Raw genomic sequence first — 17,470 nt, 5'->3', positions numbered from 1 at the left:
AACAATTTAAAACTAGATTAAAAACCGCAAGTGTAAGATATCAGAATATGTGTATAAATAATTATTTTTACTATTCTTGAAATTTGCGATAGATTTTGCTGACTGAGCATAAACAAAAGCTACTAATAATACAGGAAGATATTATACTGTCGGTAATTTCATTACAAATTAATTTTTAAATAGTATAATAATGTATAGCGAAACGAACTTCGTTCCAACCGGGAGTCCCACGACAGCTCTAGTTTTTTTTTTTTTTATCTACAATGGCTTTGAGCTTCATGTATCATTGATTTTATCTAACATTGCTCTCTTTCTTTATATTTACTTTGTATGATAAAATAAATAATATATTTAATAAAGGCTTACTGAATAAATTTAGGTCACAACAGCCAATACTTATGATTAGCTAACTGCGCAGGATATGTTTAGTGCAGGGGGGTGTGCATGAGTACAGGAGCACTCTCAATTGGCTATAATATATATATATATATACGAGGCACTTGGTAATACCGCTACTGACATAGTATGATCTATAGACTGTAAGGGAATATACTAAAAGTATATCGAATTATAACTAAAGAAATTAGTATAATTCCATCGCGAATTTCTTTTTGAACTTTTGTCACAGTAAAGTGTGTCAAATACACATACACATATGATGTTCTACATCTATATTTTCTGACACAATTGACTGCTTTTTTATATTACTGTTCGGTCACATGTAACCATAAACCCGCACTGGAGTATCTTGAAGGAATAAAACTCAAAGACTTTTCTCAGGAGAAAGGGGGCTATTCTAAGCCGTGGGATATTTACGCGTTGTTGAATTATAAATGCATATAAATATACAGAGCTAGAATTAAAAACGTAAATATCATATACATGACGTTGATATAGTAGCACGTGATCATAAGTAGGTAAATAACGTGTGCTGATACTTTAGCAATCTTATTTAACAGTTCTATACAACCGTACCGTTACCGTTCAAGAAACGGTGTACCCGTGATTTCACAGTCGGGAGGTTATTTGGACTAAGCTTATTTCTTATACCCATAGAATGCAATATAGTATACATTTGTATAGTTTTTTTAATCAAACGTGATGATAAAGTACGTCAACGTTATAGTTATTTTGGTAAAACTATTGTTTTAATAATAAGATTATTGTTATTAAAAAAAATATTTATTGGTAAAAATAATTAAAGGGAAATAATATGTCAAAAATCAGTGTTTTAGAAGTAATGTTTTACTTAATCGTAAATAATAATTATTATCATTTCTATTCGTTAAAGAATAATCCCGTTTAGTTCAATTTCAATTTTAGGAAATAATACCACTAAGGGTGAATAATTATGGGAATTTTATTTTATGAGCTCCAATTTTTTTAATGATTTATTTTCTCAGAATATTATTAGAAGCGGTTCTTATTTGTTTAAGGTTAATATTATTATAGAGAGTTGTTAATTTCGAGCATGACGAAAACATGTTTTTTTTTTATTGTAGAATTAGAATTGATACATTCATTTGTCATTTTTGGCGTATACAAGCTTCAAAAAATGTCTTATATATTTTTTTTGGAGTCGAGCTAACCCGCTTTGGAGCAGCGTGGTGGAATATGCCCCAAACCTTCTCCTCAAAGGGAGAGGAGGCCTTAGCCCAGCAGTGGGAAATTTACAGGCTGCTAATGTAATATATTTTATAGGATAAAGGTAGGCAGACGAGTAAATATGTCACCCGATGGTAAGTGTTCACCATCCCCCATAGACAATGGCGCTGTTATAAATATTAAACATTCCTTACATAGCCAATGTACCACCAACATTATCGTGTACATACATTATGCCTGTAGTTACACTTTCTTACTCACCATTCAAACCGGAAAACAAGGTATGCTCTTTGGCGGTAGAATATCTGATGAGTGAGTGGTACCTACCCAGATGGGCTAGCACCTACACCCTTCCACCAAGTAAATATCTGAAATATCTTTAATAATACTTACTAAGATTCAATAAACTGTTAATTTAAAAAGCAGTGAATTATATAGGATATTTTTTTTTATAATAATGGCGTTTAGTTAGAGAATCGCACAACAATCCCATGTACTTATACCTGACAAGGAACATAAGATTCACTATCTCACTCACTCTTTAACGAACACGAACACACATCGAAAACAGCATCTTGATTAAATCTGTTTATTGATGAAAACAACATTAAAAGCCGTTGCATAGTGTAAAAGATCCGGGCGTACAGACGATGGAAAGTGACTAAGTTTTTAAATACTATGTAAACAAGTTTTTGTAAAGCTGAAAATTTATTGAAAATCGGATAAATCAGTCTTTCGTTTCAACTGTGTTATTTAAATAAATCTTGAATCTAATATATAACAATAGAGTTAACCTTGTTGTTATTATTCTAAATACAACACATATAAATTCCTTGAAGCCTTGATGTATGTTTACATTACGTGTGATAAACATTTTCTATCTTAGGTATTTCTAATACTTAAGCGAGCGCAGTACACGCGACACTAACAATAAGATCGTTAGAATGACTAATACCTTTCAATAACAAGATACGAAAAGGTTTAATTTGAGTACCAGTGACAACATTATGAACGGATGAATCTTTGAGACAGTCAATGATGGAATAAGTTGAAAAAAACATTTTATTTAAATAAATGAGGTTTATATTAATTAACATTAAGGAAATGAATTAAAATAGTACTTTTTATTACAGACTAAATGTGCCCGCAAATTTGTGCGTGTTTAAATTTAACAAAAAAAGTTCTCAGATTTTACTATAACTTATTAATTCTGTATTAGGCAGCTTTTGTGATGTTAAGTCGTTGGCAGGAGGCACCTGACGTGACATATATATACAAGTATACATGCGCAAGGACTGTGCGCAGTTCTGGACAGTATTTCGATATTGCAGCGTGACTTTATTATTATTTTATATATAATTCTAAAAGAAAAGTAGCCTTAGTTACAAAAACTATCTGCCAGTGGAAATCCCTTCTAAATCGGTCCAGTCGTTCCAGAGATTAACCGGAATAAACAGACAGACAGACAAAAATTATAAAAAATGTTATTTTGGTACATGTACCGTGTATTCATATGCATTTAGTAAATAGAGAATATTTTAATATTACAAACAGACACTCCAATTTTATTAAATGTATAGATTTAATGCTTATTATTATCATTTGCATATACTTGTGAAGACAGAAAGTTATCAAAATTATTAAATCAAAGTAATGTATTAGCTGAACGAATATACTTTCCTATTGTTCGTTGTTGTCATTACTCAGTAGATATTTATTTTAATAATATTGGAAAATGAATTGGCAATAGTCAAAGCAATCATTATAAATTTAGTATTGCACGTTGTGATAAACGCTCAGTAAAAATTATATGATATACCATTTAAAACTACCTGAATTAGATTCTACAATATTTTTTTTTAATTTCATATTATATGCCGAACCTATTTAAAAGTTATGTGGCATCCTGATATGCCATCGTCCTTTTGACATTCATAAAATTTGAATCTACATATAAATCTTGTTCGAGTTTGCAAATAAGTAACGACATAATTCATACCTAATGTTATAATAAGGTGTCGGATGAAAGTTGACCTTTTTTGATATATAAATATAAAGAAGATTCAATGAAATCTTTGAATTTACGTACAGTCATATTCTAACTCCTAAAACAGACAAATGAATTCTGGAGACGTCTAAAGTTGCGAGATTAGTGTATATTAAAACTTTAAAAATAAGTAAATTTATCAGATACATAAAAATCTGAAGTTTGATTGAAATTAATACATCTGTGTATTAATTTCATTATTCAAAGAGTAACCATGTATTTGTTAAGGTTACTTTGGTCCAACATAAATTTTGATCCCAGAACAAGGATCAATCTTAAAAGGCAAGTACTATGACGCAGCTTAAAGTCTAAACTACGTATAAGGAAGCTATCAAACTGTTAAAACAATAAATTAATTATAATAATGCCAACGAAATAAAGGTCGAACAAGTAATTATTTTAAAATGCAAATCGCATTTAAATATCTACCACGATCGAAATATGAATATTAGTAGTTCCGCCCGAGGCTTCGTTCGCGTGTAAAGTAAGAGGACCGTACAGTACAGGTAACCCATATTCTTTTCTGTACTACTAGGTATCGTGAATGTGAATGTGCATGTTGATCGGTTGTGTCGTTAAAAACTAAAACTACGTAACTAAATGACGAACGTCGATCGAGTTTTTGTTTTATTTTGTTTTTTTCCGACCTCGTTTTTTATAACGTGAGATGAAACCGTGAGTTCTATTGTTTAAATGAAAACGCGTATTGTTTAACTGTTTACATTTAATTAAGTGTACACAATGAATTTTTACTCATACTCTCTTATCATATTCGACCCTCAAATTAAAAGTTGTTTACGCAAGTAAAAGTGAAATTATACAAGTTAAACATTCTTTGAAACAATGGTACAATTATTGTGTGAATAAAATCATTTTAAAAAACGTAGACAATTGTATAAAACGGATTTCAAAAACGTTGTATTAAAAACCAATACTTGAACTGAAAATATGTTAAATAACTATCTCACTCTTTTTTTTTTAGTCCCAAACTATTTGGAATGGAAGACCATTCTTCTATTATTCGTCATCTGATCGTTCACATCACTCACACACTCCATCCATGTCTTATTAGGTCGTCCTATCCCCTCCCCATGCACGCCCATGTTCATCACTCTTTTAGTTATAATATACACTATTATTTCAATATTATAAGACGGTATAAAAGTCGATTAACATTTACTAAAGATCTTATTGAACGACAAATCAAAAGTGCATGTAAGACAAACTTGAATATATTATACTACATAAATAAATATATCTCAAGTCTAAAAGTAAAATATCTATATATATTCGTTGGTATTGATAGAACAATTTATAATGTTTAATATTTAGTTTAAATATAAACTTGATAAAGTTCAACGTCTGGTTATATCTTTACTAATCGCAGTCGTTATTATTAACTCATACGCGCAGAGATAAGAGACCATTGAAGTAGAAGATTGTCACGTGACCATCACATCTGATATATATAAATGTTATACGGTCGGATAACAATTGGTGTTTATACAAAGCAGGATGGCAGTTGGCCATTTTTTATAACATTTTGAGCATTATCTAAGTAAATGCTTCATGGGATAGTGAGAGGATGAGTGGATACAATTTCCCAAAGTCCCATATTGGAGTCGTAAAAAGTTTATAGTAGTATTTTGATCTCGGTAAAGTTGTTAACGGCATTCTGGAATTAAAATTAAATTGTGTAAGTATTTCAGTGTAACATAACTATGTTATACATTTATAAAGATAAATTAATCAAGAGCTGTTTGTATGTATAATATAGCAAAGCATTTAGCAAATCATGCAAGACCACGCTTAGGCAAACGTAGTGTGTCCTACGTTTGCACTGTGCCGAGGTGGACCGATGTTTTAAAAAAGGTGGCTGGTGTGGGATTAATGTGAGAGGATTCTTTCGTTTAGGCTTTCGTCCAGCAGTGCAGCACAAAATATGTAAATATAAGATGTTATCTTTACCACTAGAATAGGCTATGTAGGATGTCTACTAACTTCAGACAAACTTGCCACCAAACTTTTGGTTACGTAAGTTATTCTAACTCGTCCCGTTGGCTTACTTATTATTCCAATTCCTTAGAATAATAACTGGGGCCTGGAAAATTACCCACATTTGATGTTAGTTCATAACAGAACTAATGCTTAATAAAAATAATCAATTAAGCCTTAGAATTGAGTAAATAAATAATAATATGTAGGTCATATATGAATAGGTCAATAAGTAAGAAATGCATCCTTTAGAACGTCGCCTGCCTTGCATATATTTTTATTTATCTTTATTAGGTAAATCAACAGTACAAGATAAATTAAATAGAAATATAAATTTATATACACCAATACACATGTATTTAAGTAGTAGTAGTGATGTATTTAACCTTCGTCATAAAATTACCTATTGTATACGTAATGATGAATCCTGACAGACAGACGTTATATACTCGAACACTAGATATATTTGTACTTTATTAATCTATAGTTAATAATAGATTTCAGTTTCAATGGAGATTGACCAACTATGCAGTGAGTTATAATCCGACTGCTCAAACAATGCTTTCTCAATCCTCACCCTCACAATCCAAAGGGAAGGAACTCCACACAATCGTAAAGAGTTCGGTCTCAGGAACAACGACATGAGATACGGCAGTATAGACTTTGCTTGCTTCCGATTTATTTCTTCTTCGACTTCTTTGAACCCAAAACCTCGGGATATGCAGCCTTGTAAGGCTATCTACTAGACATTTGATGCTGTTATTTAAAATATAATATACTTATAAAAGATCAATGAACTCTGCAGTACTACTTGGAATATAAAATTATTTTTAAACATTAGTTAAACTGAAAAAATACAAAAGCGGATTTTGTCGTTCGCCTAATGAAGATGAATGGTGGGATCCGAAACGAGTCCATTGTTCCCTGGAATGTCATGACATCATCCAATAAACCGGCATAACCCTAAATTGTTGGGACTTTAATTACAGGACAACGGGTACGGCATCGCAACTTAGATTGTGAAAAAACTTTTTATATTTAGACATAGTCATTATTCGTTAGTAGTCTATACTAATATTATAAATCCGAAAGTAACTTTGTCTGCCTGTTACTTTGTCACAACGAAAGTAAAGCAAGCTTAAACTCCCAAGGATAGGTATTTTAAGTGTAACGCTTGATGATCAATAACTAAAACTCGACCGAAGTCGCCGGCGATAGCTAGTACATTATATAATATATGTATTTTCTAATAAACAAAAATAGTTATTGTTCTACAACTTCAAGGAGTTGAAACTTAAATTTATGGAACCTCTTTTCCAAGTAACTCACTTTAGGTGTAGTGGTACTACCACCCCGCTTTAGGTTCAAGTTCCAGTAAATAGTATAAAATCCGACTATATTTTTTCAAATATACTATAACGCTTTTATTAGTCATTCGTAGGATTGTAGGTAACTAACAAAGCTGGTATGTAAACAAACCCAGGCAGTCGATTGTGACCTACATACTCCTTTTTACAAAGAAAATAAAAGCTGTTCCATGTCGAGCGCGTATAATATTCTATTACTTAATCGACTTTTATACTAAATGTTAAAAGAATCTCTTAGAAGATAAATAATATAAAATCTTTTTTTCGTCTTTTTTCGCCGAATTTAAATAAATGGATAGTGATATCCTTCTGAATCCTACTGATCTTCTATCCATCTGAAAAAAAAAAATCATCATTTTCATATACAGGTTCATATGACGGGGACCTGATTTTTTTTTAATAGTTGAGAACCTATTTTTTAATTTTATTTAAGTTAAAAATATAAGCTTAAACATTTTTTTTTCCAATAAACATGCAGAAATCTGCGTTGCTTCCCATTAAGCAGATATTTTAATACCAGTATTATTGTGTTAAATACACATTGCACAGAACCCCCATTATCCACTCAAAGTATTTTAAAAACGAAATTTGCTTTTAATCGGATTAAATATCTTTTAAAAGCTATGGATTTTATTTGCGTCATAAATATGATAATCGCTTAAAACTCAGAGCTGAGCACATGATTCATTTGAATAACGAGCGGTTAAACAATGAAGAGGTAGCGAGGTGTTGCGAGGTGTTCCGACTCAGCTTACAAATTGCTTCTAAATAGTGTAAAATCGTACTGTAAATTAAGCGATAAAGAATGCTAGTTAATTCTCTTATTTAAGTAACGAAGATGTATCAAATATATTGCAAGTTTTATATAAATAGTCTATATATTATTTACGCTGTACTAGATTTTTTTATTGTCCTCTGTTTATAACAGTGCTATGACTCTAAGGAGCGGAGCAATGACCATCAGTGTTAACCAACCTGTGAGTATTCATCTGAAGTACTGGATACTGAAATTGTATGTGGTGAAAATTTATTTATAAAGACTTGTTGTCGCCCGTTGCTTGCTGTAGGGGTTAGTCGTCAGGTGTTAGGTATAAAAAAAGTAGCCTATGTCCCTCCTGTTTGGGGTTTAAGTTTGCGTCATATCAATTTTCATCAAATTTTATTCAGAGGTTTGGCAGTTATTTTATAATAGACAGACAGAGTTACTTTCACATTTATAATATTAATATAGATAACATATTTAAATAACCACTTTTTTTTAAAAACTACGTTTCCGTTTTCTGTTACACAATATCTTATTATTTTTTTATTGAATTCGTCTGAACAAACAAAACGTATTTAGTATATTTCGAATATACTGCAATAATAATGCAATAATAAATACATTTAATATAAACTACCCAAAAAACGAGGTTATAAATCAAACGTTCTCTCAAATTAGGTCGCTTACAACTAGCGTTTCAGCACATTACAAATAAAATAATAAACACAGATTAGGAGTAACGAAACTATTCGGGACCATAATTTCATAATGTACCCTATAAATTATTTGTTAGGGCTTCACAAATTATATTATAACGCCCTATCCCTTCGTGTAACGCCTGCGGTAAACAAGATATTACGTTATGTAGAGTTAATTTACCTTATGTCGAGGGTTCATGACCAAAATATTTTATCATTCACTATTTCTTCGGTTTCGCTAAAGAAAGCGTTAATACTCTGTATTACACAATAATATATATGTATAATATTATTGATCGTTTAAGGGTTGATTTAAATAATACTCGTAGAGTTTTAAGGGTGGAAGTGATTACTGAACATAAGGTCGCATTTGATCTATCTATCGAATGAGTTGTCAAATTTTAATTGATTTTTTTTTACAATTTTTATACCAGCCTTGAATTCCAAACTAGATTTCGTTCTGTTTTGGAATTCAGTTCCTTTTCAGATTATATATTTAAAAAAAATCTAATAAAAAAAAAATAGGAAGTACACTGCTATATAATAGACTATACTTTACCCATTCTATGGAGAGGAAGAAAAGAGTAGGAAACTGAAAAAGATAATGGTTTTTGAATAGGTGAGTCGTCGTTGCTTCTGAATTCGGCGAATGGTTAGCGCAGTGGTCTGCAATGAATAGTCCGAATGTGGTTGTCATTAATATTAGTCGCAGGTTCAATATCAATCTATATATTTTACTCATGGGCTGAATTTGAAGCATAATAAATAATCACACACACATATTTACATATGTAATGTATACATTGTAAATTTTAGATGTTAATTGTATTTTAAAATTGTGATTGTTTGAGGAGAAATCTGACTCACGATTCGTAATATATGAGAAGTCGGGGCTGCATTTTTTTTGTAAAAATTAAGCTTAAAATAAAGTTTTATTAGTATTAATTACTTTAATAAACTTTATAACATTTTTTTACTCTAAAAATTGGACGAATTGCAACCTTTTAAATAAATAATTAACATTTTCAGAGATAATCGTTCACTTTGAACCTTTTTATACGTTTATGTTCGGGTTATTCAACTATTTCAGCGGCATTTAATCTCCGCGCTGCAGTACAACTCGACACATTAAAGTGACTCTCACATCGTTAACTATGCTCAATTTCAACGCAGACTAATGAAATACCTTCATACACAAAATTATTTCGCTCTCACGAGAAGTTTTAGTCAATATGTAAGTTGTTGATGTTTCAGTGGGAACTGTTTATGGAATAGCATTTTTTACTTAACTTGCTGAAGGTACAGAGTAGACTGTAGTACTTTCATCATGTACCTTGCTTTATAAACTTTATTGGATTTACTAATACTTGAGTTCTAGAAATAGGAAAATTTTGTATTCATGGTTTATGTCCTTATGTGATCGCTTTATTATATATTATATGGTTTTTATATGTAGTTACAAGAATGTATAAAGTACACATTACATTAGCGTGTGTCATTTTAAATATATGCATGTCATGTAGGAAATGATTCGCAATTTTCTTTAAACCTTCACCTGAGCACTCGTGATAGGACAGTGGACTGTATTTAGATGAATAAAGATGGAGAAAAGTTACCTCGAAATTCTGGCTTTAGTCATTAAGACACTATTCTTCGCGGGAGCGCTTTCTTTGTTTTTACACACTTTAAGAACACGAGCCAAAGGTGATAGTATTTTTGGCTGATTTTAAAAGACAGCACAGACACGATTCAAACGTCCTATACGAGAACGGAAGTACGTCATACGCCACAAGTACATTGCAGCGTAAGAAAAACGTTCCAAATGCATGAATCCTAAATACACAACATTAGCTAGTGAATTAAAATTTTTAGTCTCACAAATCACTATTAGAAGATAAGTTTACATTTTTGAGAAGGAGTGAAATTCAATACAATCTATCCTCTTAAATTCAACAATTTAAATAGAACTTATAAAATAAATAAAATGAACTGGGTTTCCTATAAACTTTCCAATGCATTCTTCTCTTGATTCTGGTACTCATTGGTATTCCAATAGACCTTTCTATAAAATAAGTTAGCAGTATGTGTCCAAATAAATGGCGAAGCTAACTGGAATAAATCACTCTTAATCTAGACAGATAAGCTTGGAACCGAATTGCAGATTCGTACCAACTACAGCCTCAATAATATATTTTTAAATAAGAAAAGACGGAACGTACAAACTAACGTGTTTCTCTATTTGAATTTCCTTATTTTATTGACTCGACTTATTGCAGGCTAATATACATATTGTGACAAAGTAACGATATTTTAAAAGCCTGTAAAGGTAGTTTCAAACTAATTACGACTGATGAAATTTTCGGTAAAAAATCCAATCTGATATAAATGAGCCTCATTCTATGAGTCTCACAATATGGTTGGCCAAATGATTTTATAAAGTTGATACCTTCAGGAAAGGGTCTTTGTACAATATTTTATCAAATTTATATTACAATATGCTTGTAGCGAAAAATATGAATTGCGTTAAAAAGGTTATTACGAAATGACTTCTACAGTCAACCGTATTAAAATTTTAGGTGATAAGAGTATTGTGTACACTTCGACATTGTCGCGTAAGACATGAATCAGAAAGATTTTTAAGTTTATTATAACTCAAGTGTTGGGTCGTGTTTTTTCTGAATGGCGATGGGACGCTAGTTGCGAATGAGTTAGTGAATAACGCACGCGAATTCCGCCGCGCACGTAACAAATACTCAAAATGTTTGAATCTGTCCGGTCTGTCACTGTCACTCAGGAAGCAGGACTAGCATTTCGCGGTGATACGCTAATGGATGTGTTTATACCTACTTTAAATGTTATATTTGTTATAGTCAATATCGCATATGACACTTGAGGCCTTTGTGCAAGCCGGACCGGGTAGGTACCACCCACTCATCAGATACTCTACCGCCAAACAGCAGTACTCAGTATTGTTGTGTTCCGGTTCGAAGGATGAGTAAGCCAGTGTAACTACAGGCATAAGCGACATAACGTCCCATTAGTTTAGTTAGAATGGTTAATATTACTGATAGCGCCATTGTTTGTAGGCGGTGTTGACCACATACCGTCAGGTGGCCCATTTGCACGACCGCCTACCTATCATAACATAAAAAAATTATGGTATGATAGGGAGGCGTGATATTTCTCGATCTTGTCTGGCCTACAGTTTAGAGTGTTTCTTACCAGTAGAGCTAACTCAATTGTTTCAATATCTTCATGTTGGTTTTTTATTTCACCAATTTAGTTATAGTTTTATGATTTCTAAAAACTGGATTTGCATTTTTACTTTTTAAGTTTTCATCAAATTTTGCGTTTTATATAGTCCTTTGTTAAACCTCCAACTTCGTTTTACGATTTTAACTGAAATATTTTAAAACGAAACGGTACAGGATACAATTAAAACTTCTCAATCGGCGCAGTAATCGTATTTTATCTAACGTTTTTACGGTTAGTTCCTCCTAGTTCTTCTGCTTTTATTCGTTAACAACGTTATTTAGCGTTTGATGACTCTTAAAATAGCCTAAGTGTGTCTTTTATAGGCTATAAATTAACAGAATTGCCATTCATTAAATACTATGGAAACAAATTATACGGTTTTTACAAATATTGACGTGATATTTTATTGACGTGTCTTACATAAACTGCTAATTTATGTAAACAATTTCAATTATTATTTTAAGTTTTTATTTGTCATTTTTTTTTTATTTATCCTCTAACAGATCCGTGATTGTTCAGGGGTGCGGTGAATCTTAGTCGATGGTTCTAAATTCAAACCGTGGCAACTGAATTTTTACATGCTTCATTTATTTTTAAAATTCATCTCGTGCACGGCGATGAAGGAAAACATCGTGAGAAATTCTTTCCTATTAAATCGTTGAAGATACACGGAGCATCGGACGTTTGATTTGTACTTTATAATCGAAATAGCTAGATTCACTTAACACATATTTTTAATAAAACTTGCCATAGAAGTGAGTTAGTTTTTTGGTCATGTAAATAAACTATTTATTTTTCGATTTTTTACAATTGTTTAATTTTACGCATAGTACGTATTTTGTCGTCTCAATAAAGATAACTCGGAGTCCCATGCTTAGAGTATATGTTCTCATTCCTCGTTTTTGTTTAGAAATGAGAGTAATCTTAGGATAAAGCTGTGCCCCAGAAAGCTATAGACATTCCATACACCAGTTAAAACGTTCACGTTTCTATGTCATTTGTCTAAACAAGTTTTTTGGGTCTTAAGTATAATCTCTTAATAAAAAACATACTATTTTGCGTAGATCAGTAACTGCTAACAAAACAAATGTATTAGTCTTTCATATTAAAGATCCCTAAACTGTTAACATTAAAGTAAATTCATTTTAACGTTGAACAATTTGGCTGAAGTTGAAAATGCGAGTTATATATTAATAGATTTCGGCTCCAAAGTCAGGAGAGTAACTCGATAACGAGAATTTTAAAATTGCATCTGCGGTCCTATTCAGCGTCGAATCCTGTTACAAAATAACCACTAAAAAATTGAACCTTTGTCGAGTCGTTGGTGCGTACGACCAGTTTGGGCAAAAAACCTGGACTTTTGATGGTTTTGTATTCGTTTCATACTTTCTCTCGCCTGCGGCTTTGCTAGCGTTGTTATCGCGTTACCTTTGAAATTAAATAACTTTTTTTTGGGCATAATATACTTATTGATTTGCAAAGTTTTATTAAAAAACGCCAGAATTATTTTTGTAGGTTTAATATTTGTTAAAGGTAGATGAGGACCAAATGACTCTGTTATTGGACCTACGCATCTGGTTTATATACTCAAGTATATACAACTCGCTACTTACATAATTGTTACCAGAAGAAAAACCTCGCTTCTCTCGATATAAATTCGTGACAGCACAGATTATAATTTTATATTAATTACTTACAATTATTTTCCTTATAAATATAACTTGTCTCATAAAACAATATTTTATGAGGGTAGATAATAATAAAAATGTTTAATTTTGTTTCAGGTAAAACTCTCAATGTGGTGTTCAATTTTGCTGAAATAACATGGTCAGTAAAGGTTTGGATAATTATTGCGGGTTGACAAAATTTAATTAATTTAGGCAAGCGTATGATGTTTTTTTTAACCGCTTAAAATACAAAAGCTCTTAATTAATTTTTACCTTTTCATAATCGATTAAATATTTTACTCAATTCGTGATAATCCACTGCGATCAGTGAAATGTGTTATAAATTCAATCTGTTATCCTGTTTTATAAAACTATATGGTGAAAAAAGCTGATACTGAACTTTATATTATAAGGAAACTGTTGTTGTTTGACAGATTCAACGTGAAACTGATTGGAATAAACAACGTAATTGTGGGTTCAACGCAAAAGATGGTGGTTAAGCGTAAAATATTAATATTTATTCATTCTATTTTTGTAACTTGTCATATAGAAAAAAAAAATAATGGACATTATTATGTCGAAATTTCAATTAATGCGAAAGCATTTAAAAAGAATCGTGACGAGAATAAGGAACCGTATCATGTTACAAAAATACATCTTAATCAGTACCCGTTTGGTTTATCTGAAATGAACTGCTTACAGACTGTTAACTAATACTACGAGACTGATTAATCATTCTTAATTAGTCTATCTTAGCCAGCCTTGTGGTCAATGACAACCAACCAATCTATTTGGTCAGTATTAATAAATAATGCAACTTGTAACTCAATAAGTTCCAAACTACAGTCAATTTTAATGTACATTAAATTCAAAATATTTAACAGAACCGTTGTAACACTAGTATTATTTAATATACAGTCTTCCCATAACTTTACGTGACTGTATTAAAGTAGAATTATCATCCTTTGTAATTTCCGTTGCAGCAAAACGCTCTTGAACTACGTAAAGTTGGTCCTTCGAGCCGGATGCAAGCAAAATACGAGGACTCCATTAACATCCATTTTGAAACATATATTTTAATGAACACCGTCTTAGATTTATATGAATATCTTATTTGAAATAACATCATATGTTCACATATACAACTTTAATAAAGGTAAATATTTCACTTACGAATTCCAAATAGAATTGAGTTTGGTTCTGGAAAATTATACAATATTTTCGCTACATTACAATCCGACCCTTCGTCGACCCTTGAAGGAAAACTGAAACCGCGTAACTAGAAAATAACTAAGGATTAAAGGCATGTTACGGACATAACGATCCCCCTTTGTTCTCGCCCTTCGCTAAATACTACAAACAGGTAAGAAGGGCTAACTTTATATATTTTTTTGGATTTATAAGTTATAATATTTGTGTATCAAGTTTTATTTTTAATAATTTTCAATACTGTGTCATTTGCATATCAACACAACTTTATTAAAAACAAATTCTCAGACAACTTTTTAGATTTTTGATTTAATAATGTCTTAATATAATATAAATAATATGACGGATATATAAGATTATTTTTTAAAACACTGTACATTTTCAAAGATCTATTAATAAAGACAATATGTCATATTCAAGTAGAACTAACAATCTAAACCTGAGCTCTTAAAGTAGAGCTACAGTTGAGATGGATACTGGGACGCAGTGAGACTAATTGCAGATTTGTTAGCAATCCGGCACACCTGCGCTAGCCTCCAACGAGCCAACTTTATTCTGATTTGAAGAATTATTACACAACTCCTTTATCAAAATACCTGGAATTGATTGATTTACGTATTTTAATACAATTCATTCGTTTTTTTAACACGTTTGATGTATTTGCAATTTTTAAGCCCATAAATTTTAAAGGTTGTAAAAGGTTTTTTTACTTATCAGTTATCCATACGCTTCAAAGAACCATTGATTGAAATTAAAAATTAAACCATCCTTCTAAACTTTTCGAAATTGTCAGATTTTTTACTTCAAAAACTTTGTACTACCTTTATATTTATAAATTTACTTATTCCAATACGATTATGTTATGATTTCACGATTGAAATCAGATGTTTAAACAAATGAAACGACGTCCATATTTCTAAGGATACTGAGTTTTTCTTCGACGAGAAGTAAGAACGCAAACGAAGTTTACTTTCCATTTCAATTTGCGTCGCAAGTCTGTTTTAAATTATCAGCAAACACGTCGATTCGATTTCCGCTACGATGATGTTCAACGTTCCGTTTGTCTGGCTACGGTTTCAGTCGTCTAATTTGATTCCTTAAGAATTTTACTTCGAATCTAGCCAGTATAATGTTGGCTTTTCGTACTTTTTTATTTTTTACCAGATGATGCATAAATAGGAACAGCTTACAGCAGTGATTAGTTAAATAATTGTGTCTTTTTTTCTCTAATGTCAGTTTAATCTAATGAATAAAATAGATCTGATACGTTTAACTAAATGCCTGCTAAAGAAATTTCATATATTGAAATATGTACTGCCGAAAATAGCAATTCCCACGCTCAGAACTGTCCAGAACATACCTTGGTATATTTAGTTTATCATTAGTAACTTCTGTTAGATGGCATTTGAAATGTCCTATTGTGTTTCATAATGGTAATATGTACAAATAAATAATGAAATAGGTATTGTTATAAATTAGGGCTTTTTTTGATTAATTTAATAACATCCAATGTCTTTGGTTGCCAGTATATAATTTTATATATTACGCAACTTACTAACATCACTAACTGGTGAATTTTATTGTTTATCAATATAATATAACTTCTAACACTTATTATTATTTATACCCCTTAATATTTCACCCCATGACCTTTATGCTTACCTTCGAATACGGTAAGCATGTGATTAAAAGAACATTTTCTTGTCGAACACAAGATTAAATAAGAACGTAAACATGCCTTGTTACAGGGTTTTCCGAAGAATTTAATACGAACTTGAAAGAGAAATTTCATTATAATATAATGTTATAGCTAAAAGATTTTTGGAAGACTTGAGATGATGTTATGTTCTTGTTATATAAATACATATATGATGGAAATATTAATTAAAACTCCGGAACATCCTTTGAGTTATTCTATTAAATTCCGTTCATGCTTCACGTACCTAAATTCTAAAATCGCTGGATATATGTACATAGATATAGAATAGCTGTATGTAAAAGTAAAACTGGACGTATTCTGATCGATATGCTCGGTGTATGCGATACCAAAGCTTACGAGCATATTCAATAGCTAATTTCAATGTGCAAAGTTGTGCGTTATGCGCTCGAGTAGGACGGAATCGTTTCAATCGCAGGCACGTCTATGTCGCTTTGGTGCTAGAATGTGTTAAATAAACCAGCTTGTATTTCCACGTAGATGCAAAAACAATGATGTGTCGTTATGCTCTCTGAGTCTACCGAAATCTTTCGAAAACGGTCGAATCAAAGCGATAATTTTGCATTTGTTGTAATAATTGACTTAGGAGCCATGCTTTCACTGTCAATTTTGTATTATAATTTTTATCCTAGTTTATGAGAAGTTCAGGAAAAGTTACAAGTAGTTCATATTTTATTTTTAATTAATTTGTGTTTACACTTTTCTTATCAATCAAATGCTAATTGTTATTCATCAAGATTGAACGTCTAATGACTCGCTGGTACTGAAAAGCTATCTAATTAGAGCGTCTATTTCAATTTCCGGCATAACAGTGTTATTTTAAGCAGATTTTTGTATCCTTTTTTGTTACGACTAATACCATATTGTTTTGCGCCAACAATGCCGCGGGTACAGCAGTTAATTTAGTGAAAGTTAGTAAATTAACGTGGTAAATTAATAAAATGGTTGGTTATAAATAAATAAATATAAAAGTAATTGAATAAATTTAAATATACATAGCTGACTAAAAAGAAGATTATTATGGAAGACAGGAATTAGAATGTGGAGAATTAAAAAAATTGGGGATTATCTTCTCTTGGGTCGATGAGAAAACGAGTAAGTTTGGCAGTTATTCCTACCTGTTTCAATGGGAATTGGCAAATTTATA

The 17,470-nt window shown here is 31.3% G+C and overlaps 1 protein-coding gene across 1 annotated transcript in view; it reads left to right on the top strand.

Annotated features, from left to right (window-relative positions):
- The window catches only part of LOC125065082 (centaurin-gamma-1A), a 230,692-nt gene that overhangs the window by 10,309 nt on the left and 202,913 nt on the right, over nt 1-17,470 (top strand). The gene's annotated exons all lie outside the window — the stretch shown is intronic.

The sequence above is a fragment of the Vanessa atalanta genome, chromosome 7 (genome assembly GCF_905147765.1).
Source record: "Vanessa atalanta chromosome 7, ilVanAtal1.2, whole genome shotgun sequence".
Taxonomy (NCBI): Eukaryota; Metazoa; Arthropoda; class Insecta; order Lepidoptera; family Nymphalidae; genus Vanessa; species Vanessa atalanta.
The sequence above is the reverse complement of the archived record's forward strand: the minus strand, read 5'-3'. Positions and strand labels throughout refer to the sequence as shown.